We start from the raw sequence: 22,102 nt of genomic DNA, 5'->3' as shown, positions 1-22,102 counted from the left end.
TACCATCACCCTGCGCTAATAGTGCGTACACATATGAATTTGGGCACTGGTGGAATATAACTCAGCCCACCATACTACATTTTAACCGTTTTTAATTTTATTTTATTTTATTAACATTTTTTTCATTTATTTTACATACCGACCAGTTTCCCCTCCCTCCTCTCCTCCCAGGCCCCTCCTTCCCACTCCCATCTACCCCCTTTCCCATCCACTCCTCCGTCTCCATTCAGAAAAGGGGTAGGCTTCCCATGGGATTAAACAAAGCATGGCACATTAAATTGAGGTAGGACAGAGGTCCTCCCCCTGTATAAAAGCTGGGCAAGGTAATTCAGCAAGGGGAACAGGTTCCCAAAAGCCAGCTAAGTGCCAGGGACAGGTCCTGATCTCACTGCTAAGAGCCTTTAAAACAGGCCAAGCTACACAACAGTCACACACATGCAGAATGCCTAGGTCGGTCCCATGCAGGCTCCCTAACTGTTGGTCCAGAGTTCATGTGCTCAGGTCAGCTGTTTCTGTGGGTTCCTGTCATGACCTTGACCCCCCCCCTCCTCGCTCCTAAAATCCCTCTTCCCTTTCATCAGTAGGACTCCCAGAGCTCAGCTCAGTGTTTGGCTGTGGATCTCTGCATCTGCTTCCATCAGTTACTAGATAAAGGCTCGCTTATGACAACTAGGGTAATCACTAATCTGATTATGGTAGATGACCAGTTCAGGCACCCTCTCCAGTATTGCTAGGAGTCTTAGCTGGGGTCATCCTTATGGATTTTTAACCTTTTTTGAGGGAGGTAGCTGGGGACTGAACTTACAGCCTTGCCTATATGAGACAAGAACTCTACTACTGAGCCACAATCCCAGCCTAGCACTGCTTCTCAAAAGTGTCAGAACAAGGGGCCAGAGAAAAGGCTCCATGGTTTAAGAGCCTCTGCTGCTCTTATAGAGGACCCAAATTTAGTTCCTATCCTGCACATTAGGTGGCTTACAGTCACACATAACTCCAGCTCCTGGTGATCTAATATCCTCTTCTGGTCTCTGTGGGCAACTGTACTTGTGAACATGGGAACACACATGTACACGCACGCACACACACACACACACACACTACCACTACCACCACCAACAGCAACAACAACAACAACAATTAAGATAATTTTTTAAGTATTAGAACAAGCATGATGCTCAGCCAAAACTTATACTTAAAGATTAAAAAATCAGAGAGTATTATATTTGAGGTGAACTACCACTTCCCCACTCCTGCCAAAGATATCAAAAAAGCATTAACTTAAAATAGCACATTTTCCCTGGCCACATTGTTATAGATTTATAATCACGTAGCTCTAGACTGAACTCTTTAATATCAGCAGTTATGTTTGAAATCAAGGAAGACACCCAGGATACCATCCCCTGCTATATAGGTGTCTAGTTTAGCCATCACTAATCATAAACAGCTAAAATGGAAGCCTACCTTATATCTGCCCCTACATTATGAAATTTGTGAAAGAGAGCTTATTAACAAAATTATTTCTTTCATAAGACAAACCTCCAGCACATTTTTTAAAGTCTGGAAAAGTATAAAAATAATGATGGTGAAAAATTGTTGCTATGCAAATGAGAAATTAAAAAATAGAGTTGTTAGCATATATGGGAGGGATATAAGGAATTGGAAAAGATAATAACAGGGTTGCAAGATGAAGCATGATGGTGCACAACTATAATCTCTGCAGGAGGGGGTGGAGGCAAGAGGATCAGGCCTTAAAACCATAGCTATACAAGGAGTTTGAGGACAGCAAAGGATACAGGAGACCCTGTCCCCAAAAGCCAACGAGGAAGGTGGAAGGTAAGTGGTGACTCCAGGCAACGGGAACCCTGGAAAGCAGGGGTACCAGGAAGCAGGGCAAAGTGGTATAAGCCACTCAGCAGCAGAACTACTTTGCCCTGTCAGGGGCTGAAGACACATTACTGATATATTGGTAAAATCACCAAGGGACCATAATCCCTAGCAAATCCTCCTTGCTCTATCACTAGGTCAAGCTAATAGACCTTGTGGATAAGAATCCCACTGAGGTAGAAATTTACTGAGGAGAGAAGGTTCAGGTTTCCACAAAATCCAGAGGAATTATCCCTAAATCAGAATTTCTCATAATAGATGACACTGTCCCTGAAATATAGATTGATATCCCCAAGGACACATAAGGATCTACTATCTTTGTGAAAAACATTCTTTAGAGTTCCCTGAAAGCCTTTCCAAAGCATTTTTGCCATCAGAAGGCCTGTTTTGATGATACTGTACATGGCCTTAGACTTTACAGCTGAGACATCACCCATCTTTAGAGCATTATTAAGCCCAGCTATATCATTTTGTCTCATTTTACTTCCTAAACAACTTAGCATTTCCCTAATCCTCCAGCATAGTATTAAACTTAAATATGTTCCTCTAGATGTTATCTGGTACGTGGCTTCTTTTCAATGAAGGCATACAAACATACCTGTGGGGTCTGCGGTGATATTTTAATTGTGCTGAAATGTGATTTTATTTGTATGTTAATAAATAAAGTTTGCCTGGAGATCCGAGGTCACTAGTGAGCCAGGAACAGAAGTCAGGTGGTGGTAGCCCATGCCCTTAATCCAATCACATGGCAGGCAGAGTCTCTGTGTGGTCAAGGACACAGCCAAGCAATGTGACATGAACCTATAATCTCAGTACCAAACACAGAGACCTGGAGGTCTGCATAGACAGACAGTGATGAGGAAATCATGTGGTTGGGTTTAGAGCCAATGAGAAGGCAGAACAGAAAGGCAATAAAAAGACAAGTCAGATAGGAAGAAACTCTCAGGGGAAGCGACAGCAGTAAGTGGTAAGCTAGAGGTAGTCTTGGCTCTTCACTAGTGCTCTGATCTCTTGGGCTTTTAACTCTGTATTTGGCTCTGTGTTTCTTATTTAATAAGACTGTTTAGAAATTTGTCTACAGGGGTCTAAAGTACTTTTTTCTCATTTTTTTTTTGTTTTGTTTTTCGAGACAGGGTTTTTCTGTGTAGCTTTGAGCCTCTCCTGGAACTCACTTGGTAGCCCAGGCTGGCCTCAAACTCAGAGAGATCCACCTGGCTCTGCCTCCCGAGTGCTGGGATTAAAGGCAGGCGCCACCACCGCCTGGCAGATCTAAAGTACTTTTAAGCTAATATAATTATTCAAAGTATTACTAAAAAGATTCTGAGTTGACTATCAATGAATTATTTATTTTTATACGTATGACTGTTTCACCTACATGTGTACGTGTACACTATGTGTGTGCCTGGTCCCCATGGAGATCAGAGGAAGGTGCTTGATCTCCAGGAACTGGAGTTACAGACAGTTGGGAGCTGTCATATGAGTGCTGGGAACTCCACTAGGCAGGTGCTCTGGAGGAGCAGCCAGTACCCTTAACCACTGAGTCATCACTCCAGTCCCAATTTATCAGAAAGTCAGTTTCTATGTTGAGTAAATGTCCTGCATATGAATGTTTTCAGGAAAGTACCTCAGGAAGCAATGTGAAACTGATGAGCAATGAATGGGTGAGAGGTAGGAAGCAGGATACCATGAGGAGGCACAAGGACAATTTAGACAGAAAGTGACTGAGGCTGGATAATGCTTCGCGAATAAGTATGAGCTAACAGATGCAAACTCAGTCAGACTTCACAACAAAGCACGAGTGAGGAGTAAAGTTGAGAAGGACAGAGACCCTGGGAGGGCTGTGGAGATGGCTAGCTTTGTAAAATGCTTGCTGCACATGCTTGAAGACAGGAGTTCAGATCCCCAGAATCCATGTAAAAAGTCAGGGGAGGTAGTACATGCCAAAGAAAGGGGCTTCCTGGAGCTTGCTGGCCAGCCAGTCTAACTGAACTGGCAAGCTCCATATTCAGTGAGAGACCCTAAAACATAAGGTGGAGATAGAGAGAAGAAAACACCTTAACTTCTTTCTTCCACAGGTATCCCACCCAATACATATTCACACACACACACAAAAAAAATGGATATTAGCTGTTACCTGCTGATAACTAGAACCCCAACAATTACTGAGGTATCTAGGAAAAAAATATGAAAACTATCAGTCATTCTCTGGTTAAAGAATGACTTGGAGAATTTCAAAGTTCACCATGAAAAAGAAGGTCTTCCCTGTCTATCACTACATAAAGAGAAAAAAATCTAACAGCAGTGTTAAGCAACCTCTGCCCTCCAACATTTCATGCCTAATTATAAATGGGTTATCAAGCAAACAATCACTGTGTTCTAAGATGCAGAGGAAGCAATGGATGACCACCTCAGCTTTGAACTTCAACTCCCAGTTTACTGTGGCAGTATGGGGACTCACGTAATTTAGACATGGTCATGATAGGCTTGACAAAGTGGCCAGACCTATGGTAGCCAATAAGGTCTTCAGTCACCTCTCCTCTTTACTTGTTTTTAAAAATACCTCCTGGCAGAAAAGTTCAGAGACTGTGTAAGTATGGTTGGTGGTCTATCCATCCTTTGTGTAGAAAAGGCTACCAAAATCCAGTCACAGGGCCACAAATCCACCACTATTGGGCAGTGAACAAACAAACACTTTGAAAGGACTTCTTAATTCCTCTCTGCTGTAGTTAAGTTAAAGGTCATAACAACAGTGAAATACTTATCTTGGGTCTGGCAGGCATCGAGCTGCATGCATGTCAAGGGAAGAAGAGAGAGGGAGATAAGCAGCAGGACCACAAAGACCAGGCAGCCTGTGCCATCTCAACCTTTTCTCACCTCCTTAGGCAACTACAATCACAACTGCCAGAATTCTGATGTCTCTCCCGACCATTTATCTTTAGTCTGCACCATTTATCTTCCAAGTTGTACATTACAGAGGTACTTTTACAGAGGACAAAATGAGAACTAAAGAGATTGCAAAGGTTTCTCAAGACCACAATTTACTTACAGTCCTTAGTCACCCACATCCTAATTTCCAGACAAAGACTAATTACAATAAGGAACAAGTATAGATGAAAACTGTATATTGCATAAAACATTTCTCAAAGAAAGCATGATTCAGAGGCAGCTTAGAGTATAAAAAGAATATTCAGAAACCTATTACAAACAGAAAAATAAATCCATGAGGAATTTAGGAACTCAACGCTTGCACAACAACATTGCTATTTTAAACCTGAGTGATGCAGTTTGCTTTGCCTGAGAATGAGGGGAAAATCACAAAGAAAAACATAGGAGGCAGTTCTACTTATTCTTGAGAGTTTGAAGAAAGGTATTTTCCCCCCACTGGTCAACATGCTACAGAGAAATGCTAAGAGGAAGGTGAATGTCTTGGGCCACTGAGATAGCTCAGTGCACTTGATGTCCAGCCCGAGGACCTGAGTTCCATCCCCAGAATCGACATGGTAGAAGGGAGACCCAGCTCCCAAAAGTTGCCCTTTAATCTCTACATTACAGAGATTATAATGTATACCCATGTATACACACACAGAGAGCAAATAATTATACATTTTTATTAAAAAATAAATAGAAAATCCTTTATAAATGGAGAAATGAAGACTAATGTCCAATAAAAGAAGCCATATTCCATGATATTAAGAGATTATCATATAGTGAGATAAAATTGAAATATAAAAAATATTTTCATATTATCAAGAATAGTAACTCACTTGAAAAAAATCATTTAATGATGAAATAGACTCTCTATAAGGTCAGGGAATAATATAGGAAAGCATTCTGTAAAACTTTTAAGGCCTGTAGGGTCTCAACAATTTTAAAGAGTTTTGAGTTTGCTTTTTTTTAAGGAGTGTTGAATTTATTTAAAATATATTTATTCAAAGAGTTTGGACTATCTTTATCATTCATTCAAAATTTATTTCAAAATTAAAGATTCCTGGACACATCCCTAGAGTATTAATCTCTCCTTTACCTTCTTCCTTAGAGAATCTCTTGGAGACATTTCATGTATTTATACTCTATCCTTCTAAAATATGCCTACCTGCTAGTCCTCACATCAGATTTTCTGTGAAGATGAAAATAACCAGTAACTCAGAATTTATGTTTAGCAGCTGTCTTCTTCTACTCCCAGCTAGATAAAAGTTGAACATATTTATTAAAATAAGATGTAAGTCGAGGGGTCTAAAAACCAAGGGAAAGATCTGGGAACATATACAACGGAGTCTGCCTACCCAACCCCACAACAAAAACAAGTAAAGGCATTCACAAACAAAATGTGTGCTTATTTCTTCAAAGTTTACACTCACAAGTTTGATATTTAATCCCACAAAAAGGGAAACATTTAATCCCATAATTAGTGATGGGGAAACAAGGGTATCATTAGCAACTAGAACAAGTGGTGATGTGTAAAGAGTGAGGACCAAGCTTCACCTAGTAGACACATGTGTCAGCAGACAGTGGCTTGTTCCATTGATCCACCACCTCTTCAGCTTATGGAAGCACTGTGATAAAAATTCTTAAGTAAGGGTTAGAGATAGAGCTCAGTTGGTAAAGCCCTTGCCTAGCAGGCAAGACTCCTTGGCTTCAATCCCCAACACGACATAATCCTAGTGTACTGCTTTCATCCCTACCTCAAAAGGTGGAGGCAGGAGGAATCAGAAACTCAAGGCCATCCTTGATTACACAGTGAGCTTGAGAGCAGTCTGTGAGTGCATGAAAGCTTGTCTCAAAAATCCCCAAACCATACAGAATAATTCTCAATTAGGAGGGTATTTTTGTTTATAATTGTTAAAATCACTTAAATTTGTTAAAGTTGTTTGTTCAGGCTGGGGGTGTAGTTCAGTGGTCTAGCTTGTACTTAGCATGCCCAAGGCTCTGGGGTTGAATGCCTAGCACCAAACAAGAAAAATAATCTAGAAGATTTTAAAATCCTATTTGTTCGTATAACAAATACTAACTTCAGCCACAGACTATGGCCGGCAGTACAAAGTTTTTGCCCTCCCCAGCAGCTTGCTGTCTTTGCTGGCTTTCCAAGTGTCTGGCTGTCAAGAGCAGGAATGGGAACAATTTCCATGTTGCACAACACAGTTCAGTGTATTCAAAAAAGGGTGGGGCCTTGGGACTTGCAGCCACTATTTGGAGAAATCTCCAGGGAACACGCTTTTCAAGAGTCAGAAGAGAGAAAAATAAATGGGCCACAAGGTCAGGCTCCAACCTGCTGACTTAGTTCCCTGGCTCTCCACACTCATCAGTGGCCTCAAAGCAACATGGCCATAAAAAACATGGTTTCTTAATGATCCAAAATCTCAGAGAGAGAGAGAGAGAGGGAGGGAGGGAGAGAGAGAGAGAGAGAGAGAGAGAGAGAGAGAGAGAGAGAGAGAGCGCATTAAGATGAGTAACATCTTCTGGCACAAATTTATATTATTTATAATGTTTCCTTCTACTGGGACATTCTTTTAAGCATAGTCTCTGGAGTTCTAAGAACCAAGAACCATTTGTTCTGTCCACTTCCCTCACTTCATTTGACTCTAGGACTTTAACTCCTGTATGTTCTATTTTATTGAAGACATACAACCATTTTTTGAATTGCATAAGATCAAGTACCTAAGGTCGTGAACAGTCTAAAACACACAGTTCTCAGCTTAAGAAACTGATGAAAGCTTGGCACAGCTTCAGAGCTGTGAGCCTGTGTAATCTAAGAACCTACTAGGAACTCACACAGGGGCTACTTTGTTCTTGGAAGGTGTCTACTGCAAAAATGGAGGAACAAAAGATACTAATACAGAGAAGAAACATCCAGCATTCTCCCATTTTATTCATTTTTATCATTACAAAAGAAGACATGTTGAACCAAAGGCTTACAGAGCTTTTTACAAACTATAGGTAAGATAAAATAAATGGTTGATTGTAAACAAAAAATGTAGCAGTAAAAGTCATGAAATACCTAAGCTTCTAATTTCAAGATTTGTACATAGTTTAAAAACAAACAGATAAAAATAGGACCTCACTATGTAGAGACAAGCTGGCTGGCAACTCACTATGTAGATCAGTCTGGCCTGGAATTGACCACTATGCTGGACAATAAGCTACTGCTCAAATCACAGCACTGAAGTTTCTAAGAGATATTTTAACAATTCAGAATATACCAAGTGCTTCTCCTCAAGCATTCTGTTCCCCTTCTGTAAGTCACTGTTAAGTGGCAACTAATGAGAATTTCCTACCTGTCCCCTGAAGTCTCATTGAACTCCATATCCGCTCAACCATTTCTTGTCCCCAGCTGGTCTTTATGGAAGAGAACGCTATGTTACATGCCAGCCTTGAAATACAAACTAGCATGAGCTAAGGGACTACACAAAAGTGATCATCCCAAAAGATAGACTGGGAGGAAATTGTAAATCCATCGAGGTAAATATCTGCCCCCTATAGCCATCCAGAATAACATTGTACCTTATGTTTTGATATATATTTATGGGCCATAATCATAAAGAAGTACAAAGAGGAGAAATTTAACTAAAAGCACTTGAGTGGTAGACAGAATTAAGACACAGTGATCTACAGTCAAGGCCTGGATCAGTCTGTGCCAGTGGCTCTGGGTAAGAGAATGAATTGCTTTCTAAACACATCCAATCACCATGTGTAAGGCATATATTAAACCCATGATCCCTTGAGATTTTATTTGAAGTATCTCAAGCCTATTTCATTGAATTATTAAGTGATTTTATCCATGGATTGCTCATGTAAAGCTGATAAACTCTCCTCCACCCCAAAAAAATCCTCCATCATTTCAGCCTAATTATGCTGACAGGGCTCCATTCTTAGGAAAAGGTCACTCAAACACAGAGCCACCTAGTGGCCAGCACAGGAAGGTTGTTAACTGCTGCATGAATGACCTATGCTGGACAGAAAAAAACCCTCAACTTTCAGGGGGGATAAGTGAACTACTCGACTATAAAAATGAATGTACTCCACAGAGTGCACCTTTCACTGTGTCAAGTCAACGGGAAATTGAAAGAACTGCACACACCCTCATGCATATACCACACACACACACAAAACACACATACATAATTAACTCATACAAACATACACACACAACACCAAACACATACATACACACATAAAACATACACAGAGCACATACACAATACATAACACACATACAAAGATAACACTACATACAACACATATTTACTAACAATGCACACATGCACACACATACACACACAACAAAGGAACACACACATAGACACAATATATGAGAGAGAGAAAACCAGAACACTCCAGAGGGCACAGACCTGGCCCTGGGCTCATCATAACAGCATCCACTCCATCTGTGGTGGCTTTCTGCATGTTCCTTAGTGGATTAATAGATTATATTACTTTTATAATCAGAAAATAAATGATTTCAACCAGATCTGGTGGCATACACTTATAAGACCAGTACTCCAGAGGCAGAAGCAGGATAATTGTTGTAAGCATAGGCCAGCCTGGGCCACAAAGGGGGTTCAAGGATAGGCTGGGATGCATAGTAAGTAAGCCCTTATCTCAAAAGAAAACAGAAATATTTTTTCACAAACCTCTGAAGAACACTGAAACATATGAGAAATTGTAATCAATAAATAAACATGAGTGTCAAATCAGTGCTCTCAAAGTATGAGATAATTCCCATTTCTAATCATTTATCTTTGTAGACTAAAAGCTTATTTCTAGGACATAACTGAAACACCCCCATGTGGTACATGAGCCACAGGTTTGGGTTGCATCCCTTTAGGGAATAATGCATTATTCTATGTAAAAGGCACAATGTATCTTTTGTGAAACTTTTAATTTCAAATACAAATTACTAAATTTTTTTAAATTAATTTGTTTTGTATATGTATGAGTGTTTTGTCTGCATGTATGTCTCTGTACCATGTGTGGTATCTGCAGAGGCCAAAAAGGTATCAGATCTCCTAGAACTGGAATTATAGGCAGTTGTGACCCATCATGTGGGGATGCTGGGAATTGAACCTGGGTCCCTTGGAAGAATAATCACTGTTCTTAGTCACTAAGCCACCTCTCCAGCTACTTAAATTACTTGAAAGCATATTTAAACTGCAAATATCATACAAGTAGGAAAGAGAGAGGTGATGTTTTCTCTCTGCTGAGGGAGGAATGGAGCTTTAGAGAGAGCACAGAGTTCTGTTCAGCTTTGCCACTAAGATGATAAAAGTCTCTTGACCTCTAATCTATTGCTCTTTTAACCTTATCAGTTTTGATGCCTGGGACTTAAAATTACCTGCATGCTGTTATCACATTTATTTTCAAAAACTCCCCTTGGAAGCAACGAGGACTGTTTTTCCTATTTTTGTACAGAGATAAGCAACACACTTTTGAGACTAACCATAGTCTACATTTTATTCTCCTGAATTTGGTCCTCTGTAGAGCTTTCTAACTAAATGAATACAGACTTACAAGAAAGTTTGGTATAAATGTTTGGAGTCAAGAAAGGAATCTTTACATATTAAAAATAATGACCAATGTTACAAATTATTTTCCTTTAAGTCAGTACTTAATTATGTATTTGCACATCACAGAAAAATGTGTCATATCGTTATCAAACATTAAAACTAATCCAGTTTCTAGATAAAATGAGGCTTTCAAGGATTCCAAAGAAATAAAACCAAAGCTTTAAAATAGACAGACTAAATTAATGGACTATAGACAGCAATCCTCAGGAGAAAGATTCAATTCAGTTAGGAGATATGAGTCGAGTCTTCTAAACCACCGAACAGTAGTTTAATTTTTAATATTCCCAATATTCAAAACAATTTGGGAATGCTGCCATTAAGTACTTACAGATGCTAATAACCCTTTCAGTGCATTTTCTTTCTAAGTCTAAAATTTCTAGTGGGGATCCTTTGAGTGGTGGTTCCAATTACAGCTACAGGGGGAAGCTACCCATAGAGCAATGAGGAGACAGGGGGATGGCTTCATTGCACCCCCCTGCTTTAGTATCCTCCTAATCTTGGGCTTATCACTGTCTTTACAATCTTCTGAAATAATACACACACTACAAATAAAGCAGGAAGCACTTTGTAAATATAGGTGAGTTGATCATAAGTTTACATGTATTCATGTATTATTTACTATTTATTTTAGTGTGTGTGCATGCATATGCACGTGTATGCTATGGCATCTATGTGCTGGGCAGAGGACAACTTGTGGGGATTGCTTTCCTTCTTCCGTGTAGGTCTCAGGGATCAAACTCAGATCCTCAGGCTTGGCAAGTCATTTACTCACTAACCATCTCGTTGGCCTTGACTAGTATCTTTGCTTTACATATTTGTTGAACTAACAGGTCAAAGTTCACAAAAGCTGCTAAAAGGCCATTTTGATACTTATGGTGATTTTTAAAAAAATAAATAATTAACCACCATAATTATTTCTTTCACTGGCTGGACTGAATCCAAACTTTAATCTGGATTACTTAGAGGAGAAAGAGAATAAAACAATGATCTTAATCTCATTTTTATAAATGTGTCTATTATTCCTTTTCATTTCTGTGAAATAAAAAGAAAGAGGAAAAAGATGTATGTAAATGTGTTCTATACAGCAATCTATACATTGTCAATCCACATTTTCATGCCTGGAATTACACATAATCCACTGAAATGGTACTATAAACACTCCTACTAAAGAATTGTTAGGAAAAAATGCTATCATATGAAAATTTCAATTATCCATAGAAGTCACCTTGTGATTTTTTTAAATCATGTTACAGACTGACACCATGTATTATTTTCAATTAGATATTTTAAAACTTTAAGTCACTAAGTTGACTTACTAAGTGGAAACACGGTAATATGGTAAATAAGTAGAAAGTGATTTTAAAAACTAAACTCACTGACGAGACTACAGCATGGCATTGAACTCTAGTCTGCTTTCCTTAGAGACTAACAGCCCAAGGACCGCAGTCCTAGTGACAAAGGATAACTGCTAAGTGTCAGGGGGTATAAACCTGACTTGTGTTGCCTGCAACCATGGTCACTAAGATGAGAATCAAGGGCAAACCGCACACACATCTAACCTCCAAAGTGTGTCTGGTTGTATTTACAACAACCACCTAGACTGTCAGGATTGTGGTATCCACACCTCAAGAAACACACTGTGTGTTATTGCACTGGGTGTACATTACTGGAATAAAAAGTTACATTTCATCAAAATGACGGTGGTGAGGCTACAAAGGGAATGGCATTAGTTGATGATCTCAGTGACTAGGGGTTGGCACTATCTAACTCTGTGAGCAGAACCAGTGAACCCAAAGTGGGGAGTGGGTCTACAGAACACCTCAGAGATCCCCAGCTGCTAATCCACCTGACAAACAATACAGTCTTTAAAATAATCCATCCGAGCCAGGCGGTGGTGGTGCACACCTTTAATCCCAGCACTCGGGAGGCACAGCCAGGTGGATCTCTGTGAGTTCGAGGCCAGCCAGGAAAGGCACAAAGCTACACAGAAAAAACCCTGTCTTGAAACCCCCCCCCAAAAAAAAATCCATCGGAGGCCACTTTAAAAACAATTAAATGTTTAAAAGAGGTCCTGCTCATGTGGTATGATGGGAGGTTTAAGCAAGAAAAGGGTGGGAAAACACAGAGAAGGTGGTGGGGGTGGGCTAATCAGAAGTAAGGGTGTATGAAAAACACCACATGAGTAGACAGTGTTTTCCCCCTGAGGACGTGGATTAAAAAACAAAAACCTGTGCAGGATATCTCCCTATGATTTATTGGTCATGGAGGCCTCAGAAGCCCCCAAAGTGATACAGGCCATAGACATTGCAATTGCTCATGGTTGTCCACCATAGCTGGACATAAAGCTAGAACTGACCTGAGAACTGCCTCCTGCTGGCTGGCTCTCAGTGACAGAGGTGCTATGAAACCCCTAGGAAGAACAGTCAGCAATGGCCAAATGCAGCAGGGAACCCTGAAGGGCAAAGGACAAACCTGCCAGGCAAGATCTGCTGCTGGTGCAGGAGTAGCATTGATTCAGGAATAACTACTCACTTTCTGGTTAGATCTGAAGCATGCTCCACAGAAGGGGATTCATGCCTATAAGCCTGGCCTTATCACTGGCCCCAGGTGGAAATCTACCACTTTCTTTTGCTAAATTAACATGTTGTCAAACTGACTTCTAAAAAATTATGTTTAAACCCATAGATTAGTGTTGTTCTCACTCCTAGCCAGAGAGACCTCTTATTGAAGCTGGCAGCAGTTAATGCAGAGAGTTGTAGCTGGTCAAAGTTTTGAGACTAAGTGACTGTTGAATGATCGGCTCTAAACGGGACATGTATATCAATACCCACAAGGCTCAAGAAACATTGAAGAGGGGACAGAAAGAATGTAAGAGCCAGTAGATGAGAAAGATTCTGCAAAATGTGATCTTCTGGACATGACATGGCAATTTCTAAAGCCAAGTCAACAAGACCTGCTAGCATTCTACAAGACAGCACTAAGAGGCCTCAGTGGGTTACAAAATAAAATAAAAGTAAGAGGGCATGAACATGGGGTGAAGAGGTGCTTAGGTAGAACAGCAGAGAGGAAAGGAAGTAGATATGATAATGATACACTGTATATGTATATGAGATTGCCAAATAATAAACAAAAGATATCCTGAGAATGCATAAAAATGAGGGGTATTGTTAATAATCCTTAGACAATTACAAAAATTTCTCCCTGTAAATAAAAGAGAACTGTCTTGTACAAATGAATCAGCTAGGTGAATTATATCATACAATCAATACAAAGAATTTTTTTCTATTATAAAAGCTTAAGAATCACTTTGGTATAAACTCTTACCAGGATTTGTTTTATCTTTATGTTGTATTTTTCTTATAAAGTGTGTGTATGTGTGATACTACAGAGTGATGCATATGTCTATATTACTACTTTTGTAGTTTTTCAACCAATCACATCTTAAACCCTTGATAAAGAACCATACATACTTTGGCAAATAAATTGTCATTGCAATAAATCATTTATTTGCAGGTCAAGTATTAAGTGGGATAAAAATGATGAAAATGGGTAAAAGAACAAACACATGTGCAGGTTCTTAACTCTTTCTGGTTCTCAAAAGCCTAGAAGAGTTTAAAGTATATTTTAAAGGATAGAAGGAAAGGAAGGTGTTTATCTTTGTCTCGTTCTCTCTCTCTCTCTCTCTCTCTCTCTCTCTCTCTCTCTCTCTCTCTCTCTCTCTCTCCCCCCCTCTCTCCCTATTCCTTTCATCTCCTCCTCTCTCTTGCTTCCAACAAAGCCAAAGGCCACAGAAGTTTTAGGCTTCCATGTTTCAGAAATGGGAGTGGTTTTGGACGCTAGGAAACAACTAAGTCACAGGAGCAAGTGTTGTTTTAGCAACAGAAGCACCCACACACACACACCCCAGTAACTCATCATCCCATGCAATTCTGTGGCTTCTATCCCAGAGAGATGACAGTGTCTTGCTCTCTGGATGGCTGCAGTCTTCCTGCTACTTTTGAAATGGATGTCTCTCATGCTGCTTTTGTGGAGTCTGAGTTTCTGAGTAGACACAGTGACGAAGTACAAGACTGCTGTAACTGAAGAGGACTTCCTCTCTCTATCATTATGGGATTAAGTTAGAAAGTTCTCAATATTTCAAGTTAGTGCTGCCAAACCTTTGAATATTTATGATTGATGTGTGCACACTTGACACAAACACACAAAACATGTTACAATTCAAGCAGTGGTCAAACTAATGTGACGCTCTGAACAAATTGAGTGTTTTCTCCTTCTTATTCCTATCTCCTCACTTGCATTTACTATTTTTCATTTAAAAACACATTAAAAGGCACATGGAGATTTAAAACATAGGAATTATGCTAGTAACTTCCAACAAGCTTTAAACAGTTGTTTTGTTTTGTTTTTGTTTTCCTGGTGGTACAGGGGATTAAGCCTGGGCCTTGATGCCATGGGTAAGCACTGCTCCACTGAGCTACAGCCCCAGACCCTCCTCTAGAAAGTTTATTCTATAAATACCATTTGGTAAATTTTTTATTGTTGAAGGTTTGCATCAGGATAATTTCTGTTTACATCAAAGTATATTAAAAGGAATCAGAATACACTACTATCATCGCAAATATATCCAGCTGCTAAAAATACACCTCACAGGATTGTTAAGAATGTTATTGGAATTACAGCTGCCAGAGATGGACTTGTGTTTTCCACCCACTCTTTGCTTTCACATATGCAACAACTGGACATCTACTAAAGGCCACAACTTGGTATAAACTTGTGAGGAGTGCAGGAAGAATGCGTGAGGCAACTCTCCTTCTCCAGTCTAAAATGGGACTACTCTAATCACAACACAATTGCTTACTTTTGTAAGGACACCACTCCTCTCTCACGCACATACACACGCACATTCATACACACATACATACGCAGAGGCATGCCAGTACAGGGATCAAAACTAGGCATATTGAGCAAGTATTTATCATGGAATTACACCTGCAGATAATCTATATGCATTTTACTTACATATTTAATTCCATTATATGTGGTGATATTTTATTTGTGCTGAAATGTTATATTTTATTTGTATGTTAGTAAATAAAGTTTGCCTGGAGATCAGAGGTCATAGTGAGCCAGGAACAGAAGTCAGGCGGTGGTAGCACATGCCCTTAATCCAATCACATGGCAGGCAGAGTCTGTGTGGTCAAAGACACAGCCAAGTGTGGTGACACACGCCTTTAATCCCAGTACCAACCATAGAGACCTGGAGGTTTGTATAGACAGGCAGTGATGAGGAAGTGATGTGGCTGAGCTTAGAGCCAATGAGAAGGCATAACAGGTAGGTAATAAAGGTGCAGGTTAGACAGGAAGAAGCTCTCTCTTGGGAAGCTATGGTGAGGTGGTAAGCTAAAGTGTGTCGGTGACTATTCGCTGTCTCTCTGATCTCTTCAGCTATTACCCCTGTATTTGGCTCTGTGTTTCTTATTTAATAAGACTGTTTAGAAATTCATCTACAATTATATATTACATTTTTTTAAAAGCCAATCATTTTCCTATAGGCATTTTTAAATCACCTCATGAATCTCTGTAAAGATCTCATTAGTGGTCTGCACAATGCCATGGTAGTCCATGTTCAATAGCCTCAAACAGATGTACACATGTAAAAGACAGAAGCTGTCTTGCTTGTGGCTTTGCTTTTTGCCTGAAGAACGGCAGTGCATCTGAACCCTACAAAACAACTTGTCTAATGACTGCCAGATGGGGATGGAAAACCAGGGGCTGATGGCAAGCTTCCTCTAGTTTTATTTACATAAGTTAGTAAAAGACTCCTGGTAGATTCAGGTAGTGGACACAATGTTACTGTCTTGGGCTGCACACATTCTTCCCTATGTCTCTAAGGGCACATTAGTGAGCAGATAGGGGAGACTACTGATTGGAGGCCATTTCTGCACTGTAATCCAGCTCACTCTCAAATCTACACTGATTTTCCCAATGTTATTTATTCATCCCAAAATAGTTTTCTGGAAATTAACATTGTAGAACTCAATGAAATTCAGGATAAGTAAAAGGGCTATTTTGAGAGAAAATGGAAATGATAGTGACAAATTCAATACTACATTAAGCAGGAATAGAAAAAGTGGACAAAATATCCATGTGTTAGGAAATCCATACAATCAGGAAGCAGATGAATAACTTCCACGAAAGGCTACTAAGTCACCAGGCACTACATCTTGCACTTTCTGTGGTCCATAAACAATTGACAGCCCTGTGTGACAATCAATGCAGACAGAAAGCTGACTGCACATTAGTAAGTTAAAGGACTCAGCCTCTTGGCATTCAGCAGAGCAACAGAAGGTATCCTTGAAGCTGGGGATGTTAAAGACCCTCAGTACTGAATGGGAACATTGAGAGCTGAGGAAATCATAATAATCCCAATACCTGACTATAAATATATCAATACCTTAAAGAAACCAACAGGCTAGCATGGGCTCAGGATACAGCAATTTCAGGGAAGTCAAATAAGCTTTCTAATTTATTTGAGGTATTTGTTAATTTAATCAGGTCATATTTTAAATGTTCTCTTAAAAATATTTTATAGCTACACCATAAACTGTCCATGATAGACTGAAATATACTGCATGTTATTTTTTAACAGATGTAACAATCTAATAAGAAAATGTCTGATTTGCCACCCACTAGAATTAGGTAGGTATTTATAATATCTTGGAATACTACAGATTTAAGATTTAAGAGACAAATACAAACTGTAAAGATTTATTTTTATGTGAGATTTCAAAGATTCAAAGTTTTAACATGGACAAATAGAGTTCTATAAGCTGGTAAAACACTGACTACTTACTATTCAGTCACAATCTCAAGATTTTAAATTTCCTTTTATTGTCTTCTAAATGTAGACTTAAAGGTGCTTTTCACTAGGCTGAAAATATTTGTCAGGCTCTCTAGACATAGAAAAAATCTTCATGCTTTTTTTTAAACCCAAAGCCTTTGCTATGACAAAGGTATAAATCTGTTCCAGCTGTTTTACAGACGTCTGTTAACTGCTTTTTCTACAACGTGGATTTCAAGACAATGGTAATGCTAATATAGCTAAAACTTTTGTTCTCTTTGATAAAGTAAAATTCATGTAAGTTTCAAGGAATCAAAGTCATAAAGCTTGGATCCACCTGTCACAGGTAAAACAAAAAATTTCCAAATGTAAGGTTTTTTTCTTTAAACTCCTCAATTTTAGCTTCTGTCCCTAGTCTATATCTCAGGAGATTTCCACTTGGCTGACAGATACACTATCCAGGGAGCACCTGCAAAATGCAAGCTGCTGAGCTCCAGACTTACTAAAAACTAATGTGAACCAAGCCAGTCAATATGACTGCTCCCTGTCCCTTCACCAGAATCACCTAATCAGATGTTTTTGATAAATGCCCCTTTGCCTAGACTTTGACTAGCCTTTCATCCTTCCCAGGCCCTGGCCATCGATGCCCCATTTCAGCTGGAAGCAACTACCGAACAAAATGCATCGTCCCTTCCCCTATACTGGACTAAAAAAGGCTACGTCAAAAAGGAAACTCCCTGACATAGGTGGAAAATGGCTACCTACAATGTCAATTGACATACCAAAAAAAAAAAATGAGCTGAGATTTATCAACAGATAGATACATTAACTAAAACAGTTCTGCAACATGATAGGACACTTGACCTGCTTTATGGAGAACAAAGATATATTATCCATCATAGAGCCTTTGGCCCTTCTGCCTTATATTAATTACTGTTGACTCTTACATCATTGGTGCAATAACTAAATAATAATTCTTGTTTGAGTACCATTAAACTGATGGTTATTAGATCCAAATGTAAACTTGTACCCATCATAAAGTCAAGGATTTGACACAGAATACAACTTTGGGGGTGGGGGGGTGTTAGACCCTAAGTTAACCTGTAAGCCCCACTTGCCCAAAGAGTAGGTAACTCTCCGGGATTCTTGGAGTTGTAGTTCTTGAAAGATAACATCAGTCCTAGGACCAGGTAATTTCCTGAGATTCTAGGAGTTGTAATTCTTGAAAAATAACAACAAAGCTTTATAGATAAGTAAGGTGGTCTATGAGTTTTGCCCATATAAGCCCTAACAAAACATGTCTCAAGGCCACACAGCTGGAAAGTTTCCAGACCAAATTGTATCTTTGTCAGTAGTTAACATTTTTTTTTTTTTTTTGGTTTTTCGAGACAGGGTTTCTCTGTATAGTTTTGGTGCCTGTCCTGGATCTCACTCTGTAGATCAGGCTGGCCTTGAACTCATAGAGATCCACCTGGCTCTGCCTCCTGACATTTTTAATAAAAGCCTGATCAAATTTGGCTAAAATGGTGGAACTGGTTTTCCTGGAGGAATTCAGGATTAACAGGTGCTTACTAGAAATAGATACATCCTTTACATGACATAATTGATTCATTAGCCTCACACCAAAAAAAGTATTAAAAGGAGTTCTGGAGAGGGAATTTTGACATCACTCAAACCAAGAGAAGAGAAAAGCAAAAGTGAAGGCGAGTTCACAGGAACTTTTCCTCCATGCTAAGCTTGAGAGGAAGCAGTTGAGAATTGTCCTCAACTGGCAAAGTTGCCTGGAAGTTCAGCCTATGGTTTGTCTCTCGTGGGCCAGTCTGCTGCTTTAATTCTTTCTTGTCTGTGAACAAATGATTCCCTCCATAAAGGTAGTTATAAAAGATTATTAACATTTCATATTAATATATTAAAATAAACAAATCATTAGTAGTCCTACTACCACTCACAGCTTGAAAACTCATAGACACACATGTCTAATTGGATCACAAACAAATGTTTGGTAAAGGTTCTTTACTGTCACTCTGTCTGTAGTAATAAGACAAGTTTGTCTCAGTTTTCATTGCTTGTTTTCTGATGTGTTATGAATCCATTGTAGCTGTGAATTTTTGTCTAGTGCGGTTCACATACTTTTGCCAATATTTTTAGGAGCATAGTTTCCTAAGAAGTCACCAAAAAATCACAAGCATCATCACTCCAATGTGAAATACTAATATTTAATTAATTAATCTCCCAAATAAATGTATTTACAATCTCTTCTCTGATGATATATTAAGTAAGCAAACTAACTCCTAGAGAATATCCTACCCATCTTACCCTAGACAGTGTTTTAAATTATACTCAGGTTGTGAGATATAGCATAATGACAGAATATGTACTGCGTGTGTATGAAGCCCAGGGTTTGACCCCTAGCATTGTAGATAGATAGATAGATAGATAGATAGATAGATAGATAGATAGATAGATGATAGATAGACAGACAGACATGCATAGATATATACATAGATTCATGAAATTCTACCTGCCTCTGAAATTTTGTAAATGTGTGATGTCACTGCTGTCACTCAAACATGGTAGATATCTCCAATTGTGTGCTCTTCAAGAGTCACTCAGCCTCTTTAGAGAAAGCTACTGCAAGAGTTAATCCCTTCCAGGAGACACTCTAAGCTTGTCAAGGTGGTCTGGATGTAAATGTTCAATGGGTAATTAACTTGGGGCATCATGTAATTTTTGGTATTTTCTTTATAAAACTTTCATCAGGGAAAAGCATTATTCTTATAATCAAAGTCCAATCTCTTTACAATGAATATGTCACAGTGCTAGAGCTCTGCAGGGATCTGTGATGTTTTTATGTGGGAAATCCTGGGATACATCCTACAGTTACAGTCTTCACAGTTTATAGAGGCATCTTCCAGGGGATTATACAGTTAGTAGGCTATTCTATGCTTTAATACTAGCTTTCTAATTATACTCATAATATTAATATTATCATAAAGTACAGTGATGTACTGAAAGGCAATATTTTATTTTTTATTGAATGTTGAATGTTACAAGAAAATAATAAGGCTTGCACATGCATCCTTTGATCTTCATTTATTTGGCAAGTATTAATTACATGCCTACTGTGTGTCAGGGACCCTCGAGCAAGAGCTGTTCTTAGCACTGAGTAGATAAACCAAGTCCTCCTCCTCCTATTCAACTGCATTGTACATGGAGAAGGCAGAGCATAATGAAACAATATGTTGAGATAATGTGCATAAATCAGATATACAGGCACAGATAGAGGGGCAATAGTTAGCGTGTATGAAACGCTTTAAATAGGGAAGACGTGGCAGAGCATGTTGATGACAATTGGAAGAGACTGTAAGGAAATGAAAAAGGAAACCATGTGGCTATTGATAGGAAGCGTATCCCAGGTGGAGGAAATTATAAACTGAAAAACCAGAAGGTAAAGGCATGCTTTTCAGGCTCAAAAAAAAAAAAAGCAGTAAGATGGTGTGGCTGGACTAAAGGAGGGACAAAGTGTTAGAAGATGAGATCAAAGAGAACAGACAGATACAGCCCAGCTGAGCTCAAGGACTGTGTTAAGAACTTGGAGTTTCATTCTGAGTAAGAGGTGGAGCAATCCAAGATTGCATGGAAATGATAAGAGTTGACTCTGTTCTCAAAGGATTAGCAATGTGGCTGTGTGATGAAAAAACCACAAGGGGGAAACAGAAATCCTTTTAAGGCTACTCTGATGATTGAGGCAGCAGACCAAGATGGCACCTGTGTAAGAGATAGAACGTGCTGAGACTAGTCATGGTTTGAAATGGAGATGAATACATTTGCTGATAGACTTTGGAATGCAAATGCAACCAAGCTGGGAAAGATGACTCTAAAATTTGTGCCCTGAGCAAATGGAAAAACATAATAGGATAATCAATGTGTCAACATCCTGATTTCCTGAACATGTGTCCTATTTATACTCAAAATAAGGGCAAAAAAAAAAAAAAAACCAATCCAGCATTGTACAGACTTTCCTCTCTTTTGAACTCTTAGATACTTTTGCAACTCGTGGTTCTGTTATTTTACCTTTATCTCAGCAAAGGTTCAGAATAACACACACAGAAATGTCATTGTAAGTCTGTCACCCTGATTCAGTAAGCAAAAAAAAAAAAAAAATCTGTTAAATAAAAAGTCCGGAGTCCATCATGCAACATCCATGAGGCTACTTTTTTTTATATGTCTGAACCTGCAGATTAAAAGCAGTGCATTCAAAGCAGTGCAGGAGGCTGGAGTAGCATAGTACTCATTCTGAAAGCGTCTGTCTGAGGAACAGAGGCTGCCAACTCCTTAAATTCCTATCAAGGAAAGCAGATAGTCCATGTTATCGTGAGGAGAAATAGCAGTGTTTTGAGTAGAGAAATAAGTTGTGCTCTCCCTGCTCAGAGACTCCTGCCTGCCATCACCTGATGAAGACAAGCTGATGCCAAGGTCAATGACAATGTGAGAGCGGGAGGCTATTCAGTGCTAGGAGTCAGAGGACCTCCCTCTGCGTGTTGCCTATTCATGTCTGTCAGTAAGGAAATGCCAGAGGATACTGGGGTCATGAAGAGCACCTGCAAGCCTCAACATCTCTCCCAGCATTCCCAAGGTGGGACCTGTAGAATGCTAAGCACCTAGCATGCCTGAGAAGGAAAAATGATACTCTTCAGTCATCCAAATACTAGGCATGCTCGGTCCTATATTCCTCCTATAGAGATCAATAATGCTCCTTCATTGAAAATTTTGCCATGTTTAATGGCAATTAAATGATTAACTGCTTAACTAGTAT

The 22,102-nt window shown here is 39.2% G+C and overlaps 1 protein-coding gene across 1 annotated transcript in view; it reads right to left on the bottom strand.

The window, feature by feature from the left end:
• Pde3a (phosphodiesterase 3A) overlaps positions 1–22,102 on the bottom strand; it is a 280,496-nt gene that overhangs the window by 183,967 nt on the left and 74,427 nt on the right. The gene's annotated exons all lie outside the window — the stretch shown is intronic.

This window comes from Peromyscus eremicus, chromosome 3 (assembly GCF_949786415.1).
Source record: "Peromyscus eremicus chromosome 3, PerEre_H2_v1, whole genome shotgun sequence".
In the NCBI taxonomy this organism is placed as follows: Eukaryota; Metazoa; Chordata; class Mammalia; order Rodentia; family Cricetidae; genus Peromyscus; species Peromyscus eremicus.
This window is presented reverse-complemented; position numbering and strand designations above follow the sequence as displayed.